Genomic DNA, 7,604 nt, shown 5'->3' on the forward strand with positions numbered 1-7,604 from the left:
CAGAGGCAACCATGTTGAGATGGCTTGCACTAGAGCTACCAAACCTGACAGAAAGTCTCCCTGCTACAGCTGCAGCAGCAGCCTCAACTTCAATTGTAGGTGGCGTCTTGGTGTTTCCATATCCATAGAAGCTGAAGTAAATTGCTCAAAGCATGGACTTTTCAAGGCCTAGCCACCACCTGGGTTTAACAAGGGAGGAGAACCTTGTAGCTCTGACAGGAAAGCTGTGCTTAGCACTAGTCAAAGGGGGAGTACTGCCTATCAGGAAAGCCTGGGTGAGGTACCATAGGTTTCCTGACTGGCAGTAAGGATACAAAACAAAGAATTTGGAGACGTCATTGAAGGTGCAAGAGGGACCCATGCATCAGATGCTCCAAGCACTCCAGCTTTGTGTTACTGCATATGCATGGTGCTGCTGCTATTCTATATAATTGACTAGCAACCCCCCTAGAATCCACCAGTGCCATGGCAAGATTTTTGCCCTCTTTGTGTGACTGAAGATTAATATGAAATTTGCAAGACTTAGCATCTTTTTTTTTTTTTTTTTATTGAGCAAAGTCCACAGTGACCTAGGTTTCAGCAAGAGGCAGCAGGCTCTTACAATGAAACTACATTTACATTTCTTATGCCAGTCAGGACAGTGATGCTGTTTCTCTTATACCTCAAATGCACTTTTATATGTAGAAACAGATGAAGCTTTCTCTATGTGGACTGCCTGGAATTGTTCTGGACATGAAGTAAATGAGCCCTTTACCTGTGTTGTACTGAGTTCTAGCACCTTCTAACTTCTGGTTGTCAGAAGTTTGTTTCCTTGTCAACAGCTCTATGTCCAGCCTGCAGTCCTGCAAATTTTCAGTGGTACCATCCAAGCAGCACGGTGCACAATACAAGTTCAAGATGCGGTGACCTTTTGTGACTGAAAGCTTGACACTCTCCCCATTCACATGCCCATTCCACGTCTGCCTTCAGGAAAATGCATCTTCCTTTGACATGCTGCATCCACACTAATACCAGGACTAGTACTTGGTTCTAATGGTTTTAGCTAAATCAGCAGAAACATTAATATTATGTGGCTATAAATTCAAGCAAATCTCATCTGCCCGAATAGCAGCTTGACTCCCTTGTATACAAAATCGCATACAGTTCAAATTATCTTTTCTTTGTAATGCACAAGATGGGGTGGTTTTGTTTTCTGTGTTTTTGTTTGTTTGTTTTTCCTGTTGTTTGTTTGTTTTTGTTGTTGTTTGTTTGTTTGTTTTGTTCTTTTCCTATTAGAGTTGCTTGCTATTTACAGTACGTAGGTAAAACTCATTCAGAAACATCATGAGGCTGGCTAATCTTTAAATCAGAATGGTATCTGATTTCTGAACATTGGTTTTCTTTTTGTAAGGCAAATTCATGAAGGAACAAGAAGGCTTTTCAGCCTGCAGAGTTCATAAACCTCTGGCAGGTTAAATTGGAGAGTAGGATTTTCTGGCCTCCCCTTCCACTGCTAAAAATAAATAAAAGAAAAAAAGAAAAAAATAATAATAGTAAGTGTCGTGGTTTAACCCGGCTGGCAGCTAAATACCAAGCAGCCGTTCGCTCACCCTCCCCCCTCCCTCTCTGGGACGGGGGAGAGAAATGGAAAGTGAAGCCCGTGAGTTGAGATAAAGACAGTTTAATAAGACAGGAAAATAATAATAACAAAATAATAATAACAATAATAATAATAATAATACAATGGTGATAATAGGAAAATAATAATAACATGTACAAACAAGTGATGCACAATGCAATTGCTCACCACCCGCTGACCGATGCCCAGCCTAACCCCGAGCAGTCCGGCCCCCTCCCCCCGGCTAGCCACCCCTATATATTGTTTAGCATGACGTCAGATGGTATGGAATACCCCTTTGGCTAGTTTGGGTCACCTGTCCTGGGTCTGTCCCCTCCCAGCTCTTACTGCACCCCCAGCCTGCCCATTGGCAGGACAGAGCAAGAAGCTGAGACATCCTTGGCTTGGTGTAAGCACTGCTCTGCAACAATTAAAACATCGGGGTGTTATCAGCACTCTTCTCATCCTAAGCCAAAACACAGCATTCCACCAGCTACTAGGAAGAAAATTAATTCTGTTCTAACTGAAACCAGGACAGTAAGAAAAAGCAAAGGGAAATTGCATCAAAACTCCCAATGAAGAGAGTAAAGGAATTCAGGGCTGAAAGCTGTGCTGCCGATGGTACTGTGTGATCTTGTACTTTAAAAATATTTACTCCCTTATGACTCAACCATGCTGCAGGAGGGTAAATTAAAATCTATCATAAAGATAATATGCAGAGGGCACATGGGTAAATGTGACAATAGGGAAGACTAAAAGAACTTTTCTTGCAAGAAATCCTCACAATGAGTCAACAGATATCTGGGGGTGACCTGGCAGGGCACTGTGAGGTCTGGCAGCTCCCTGGGTGAGCCAGGCAGGGCCCACCAGGAGCAGGGCAGCAGGGGCACCAGGACAGCCCCACAGCCTTGCTGGGGCTGCGCTGAGGCCAGGCTTGGCTGTGGGTCTGCAGGTGGGCCCGGCTGGGCAGGGGCCATGGCTGGGCAGGGCAGGGCTGTGGGGAGCTGGAGCCTGGCCCTGCTGCAGCCTCAGTGGGGCAGGGACTGGCGGCCCTGGGGCTGCTGTGGGGTCTGGGCCTGGGCAGGGACGGGAGGGACTGGCGGTGCCCTTGGGCCATGACAGGAGGCACCTGAGTCGGCCTACCTGGATTTTCAATAAGACTTTTAATGAGGTGACTCAGCAAAGGCTCTAGGGAACCTGGGATAAGAGGGAAAACCCTTTCATTGACAGAGACAAAAGGCTGAAACAAAGAGAAGTTAGGGATAACTGGTAAGGTATCACAATGGAGAGGTCACTAGCCTTCCAACATATTCATAAATATGCTGGAAAAGGGACTGATTAGTGAGGAGATGCAGTGGTGGTAGTAGAGATAAGCATCAGCAGTGCAAAAACTTCAGAGGTGAGTGACCGAATGATAAAATGGCAGATTAAACACGGTGTGAGCAGAGGGTGCCACACTGCAAGGAGAAAACAAACCTTTGTGTTGGACTTGGACAGTTGTGGCAAGATGAAGGTCTTGTCTTGAGGTGCTGACAGAAAATATCCACACAGTGCTCAGCAGCAGGCAAAAAAACAAAACAAAACAAAACAAAACAAAAAACCAGGTGTAATATCAGGATTTGTTCAGAAAGAACAGACAACAAAGCAGGGTATTGCTATGTCCCTCTCCCTGACTTGGCCTCATCTCAGGTGTGCTGTGTCCCATCTGTGAAGGGGATGCACCAGAGCTGGAAAAGGTTCAAGGATGGCTTCTGCATGTAGCATCACATTGTGGGCTGGGACGCCTCAGCCTGGAGAACAGATAACTGGGGGAGGGTATGACAGATATGACAAAGGTCATTGAATCACAGACAGCTTAAGGGATGAAGGGGACTGAATATTTGCCAATTACTTCTAGGGGGCATCACAGGAAGCCAGCAGGTTGTGTATTCAAAGCAAATTAAAGTAGTTTATTGCCTGCCATTTATTAAGGCCTTGGACTCTTGCCATAGGATGCTGTGGATGCTTAATGTTCACATCAGTTCAAGAAAAGACTGGACATGTTCATGGAGGAGAAGTCTATATGCAGCTATTAAATAAAACAGACAACCTCTGGCTCAGGAAATGCCTGCGGCACAAAGTGTTGGAGGCTGGCAGACTATTCTGGGAAAATATGCTTGCTCTATTCTTACACTTCTCTCCAGGCATCTGCTTTTTGGCTACTGTCAGACAGATCATTCAGCTACATGGACCTTTTGTCAGCATCTGTTTTCATATTTCGGTATTGTCTCAGTCTATCCTTGATGCAGAACACACGCTCACTTCTTGGTCACCGTGCTGTTAGTCAGAGTTGCTCAAGGTCCTTCAAATTAAATATATTTGGCACCCTCTTTTCCAAGAGCTAACATCCTCCTCTACTGACTTTCATGGAAATACGCACTTTAAATTTTCCTAGGGCTTGGGTAAGCTGCGTGTTTTGGCCCTAATGCTGAGAGACCACAACAAAAGTATCTGTGTATTTGGATCAAAAAGGATGCCAGTACGTTGTGTCCTAAATAATTACATTCCTGGCTTAATGTTTCTGTATGGTTTTCCCCTGTGCATGTCATGTTCTTTATATTTCTTACCTACTAGCCCCTGAATAAAGAGGAAGCTGAATTGGGCTTCTGGATTGTCTCTAATGGGGGCTCCAGCATGTGGAGATCTGCTTTTTCGATGCCATTTGCAGAACTTATGGTCAGCTGCAAGGTTCCCAAAGTGGAGCCAGGGACAGGGGGTACTTTCAAGCTAAGGTATGTCTTTAAAGCCATTGGAAATACACTCTGTAAATACGTAGTTACAGAATATTCATGTCAAATCATAGCTAAAAGAGACAAGACAGACAAAGGGCAAGAAAGTTACAAGCAGAAGAGCTGATCTGACAAATATGAATGTGAAAGAAATTGCCTATACATTCTGTGTCCCAGCCAGTGTTGTAATGATTTCCAGTACATAAGCCATGACAACACCTGCAGCTTTATGGAGGAGCCCTGCTACCTTTTCAGATGCAAAGCTGTGATAATGCACTAAAATATCAGTGATGCATTTTAGTTTTCAGTTTCATAGCCCCCGGCTATTTATCAAGGAACCTGATATAGTGAAAGACTACCTGTTTCCAAGCTCAAGACAAATGTAACGGAGACATAACCCTTCTCCATAGCTTAAGGGCCCATGTGAGTAAGTCAACAAAGACATTAAAAATAAGTCTCAGACTTTGCCTTCCCCCTTCTCCAACAAAGATATCTCTTGTGGCAAATCTGGTGTGAGCTGGCAAATATGTCCCTGTTCACACTGGCCCAGAAGAGAGACCAGCTGAAGTATTTTGTACTCTGTTGGACTTGCACAAGTTGGGAAGTGAGACTGGGGAAGCTGGTCACAAATATACACTGCTTTTTTCAGGTCCTGCTGACTCCTGTCACGTACAGGGAGAACTTGGGACCCCTCGAAGTGCTCAATTTCTTTAAGATGGCTGTGCTGTATCTTTGTAATTGACACCACAATTTGCCTGCAGCCTCTGCTCAGACAAAGAAGTTTAAGCATCTCTGTTTTCCTCTATCAGTTTTTAAAAGCAGCACTCAGTTGCTCTGCTAATTTCAGACATAAGAGGCCAAGTAAGGGCATTTAACTGCTCCATCAGGTATTTAGCAGTATTAAAGAATTGGCTCTGGTGCTTAACAACAAAACCTAATCCCTGTTAGATGCCTGGAAGTCAGGGCATGGCCAGTGAACACAAATTTGGTACAAACTGCAAGCACCAAGTGGCAGTTCATGGCTATGTGATTCCCACACTTGCCTGAAGGAGGCGGAGATGCTGTCCAAATCAGCAACATAAAGTTACTCTGCTTCTTAAAAACCTTCTGCCTACTACTGGCCCTGGGCCCACACAAATACCCAAACACAGCAAGGAATATAAACTCACAAGGGTCTCAGCTTTCATAATATGACTAAGTTGTTTTGATTTAAGAGTGCTTTTCTTGCCAAGATTGGAAAAAATGAGTCCATTCTCTTCACGGCTGGATGTCAAAGTACACCAAGGTTTTCAGACAAATGCCCCAAATGCTCTCACTTAAATGAAAGACTGGACCAAGACTGGAGTGTTGGAGAACTTAACTCTTTCTTCAATACTGTTTTTAGGAAACCTGGATAAAAAAAATAGGACAGGAAAGACCATTATCGACTGAAGTTAAAATACATCTAAGAAGATAGGGAAATCATGTCTTTTTTCTCGTTCTGTTCTGAGGCCAAAATACACATTCGTTTGTTCAGGGTGCTGTTCTGTAGGGCACAGAGCATTGGCAATACTTGAAAGCAAAGGAGGAGGATGGACAATAATATAACAATACAGTGGGGTCAAGTCCTTGCTCTGAGGATGGCTGAGATCACCCATACTTTAAGATGAGAGAGAGAGAGGAAAAAAGTGCATACAGAATTCCTGTGCTGATCTTAGGGTACTGCGACACTATTTGAAATGCTCCTGTACTTCACTTAATGTTCTCCACAGAAGTGCCTGCAATACTTTAATACGATTTGCCCCATAATGCACAGTGTACAGATAAAATGTACAAGCAGCAGTACTGGTGCTTAAATATACTCTGTGTCTTCTCCGGGGTCATCAATAAGAACTCTGTGCTATGTAATCTCAGCCTGTCCTTCTTTTCTATTTTTTATTTTTTTTAATAAGGTGTTCTTTCTGCAATGCCCTTACAGCTTAATATAAACATGGGCTCATATTGCAGGAGCTCACAGCAGTGTGGAGCAGCAGTCTGCAGGGACATCTGTCACTCTGAAGGAATCTACACATTTTTGGATCCCTAGCACATCTTTAGGCCTGCATTTATTCCCTATCAGAGCTGGCATTTCAGGAAAAGCGTTAGGCCAAGGGTTCAATTCATCTGTCAAAACAGGGATATTCATTACCATTACAGATGCAGTAGGTTGTTCAAGACATCCGCGAAGACTGGCAGGGCTGAGGCAGACCCTGAGGAAGATTTGTGCCCTTTTGCTTTGGCAGAGGGAGCCCAGGCAGGTGCCTCAACTCAATGGCTTGAGCTGTCCTTATCTCGACAAAAGTGCTTCCAAAAGTTACAGGGAAGATCTGCGTGAGTTATGTCAGGTAGGCTGTGCACTGGGCCACAAACACACATGCAGAAAAGCCACAAATGGCTGGCTATGCAGGCAAGTACAGAGATGACTGTCATATGAGCATATGGTCACTTTGGAAAGCTGGCTGCCACAACTTTTATGCAAATATTTACTCTTTGAGAAAGATTGGTTCAGGCTTCCTTTTCAAAACCAAAGTGTTTCTGATGTTTTAAAGAAAAAAAAAAAAATAAAAAAGACAGACATCTTAGCTCCTGCTGGAGGTCTGTAGGCCCCTCTCTGGGATTTGAGTGAAGAAGTCATCTGAAACCATAGCACTGGCTCCATCCCCAGCTGAAGGGGAGGGGATGTTGAGTCATAGTCTAGGAATCGCTGAGGATATCCTAACACCTAAAATAGCTGCGAGGACACAGCTCTGCTCTGTTTTAGGTTCTGTCATTTAGCTGCTGTAGAAACAGCATCTCACATTGAGCCCCAGGGGTACTGGAAGGGACGCAGAGCTGGTTGCACCTTGCGGTTAGGCTCAGGCTCCTCTGCAGCCCTGCACAGGAGATACTTTCTATCTTGCTATGCCTTGCTGAGGATGGTGCAAGGGAGGGGGTGTCGAGCTGGGGCTGACGAGAAGCAAGACCTGCAGGGCTTGAGCCCCAGAGCCTTGTGTGAGAGCAGTCCTAATTCAGCGTGGGGAGCTGGGGACCTCCATGGGGCCAGCGCCAGGAGGGCTCCGCATCCCCTTTTTCCCTGGCCCCTGTTGCCTGCTGCTGCAGAAAGCCTGGCTGCAGCACACCGGGGTGCTTTGGGTGTCGCAAGGGTTGCCCAGGTTGCTTTGCCTGCAGGATGTTCTGCGAGGTAATAGCAACATACACTGCTGTCTGTTTTTCAGCAATAA

This window comes from Aythya ferina, assembly GCF_964211825.1.
Source record: "Aythya ferina genome assembly, chromosome: 2".
NCBI classification, from domain to species: domain Eukaryota; kingdom Metazoa; phylum Chordata; class Aves; order Anseriformes; family Anatidae; genus Aythya; species Aythya ferina.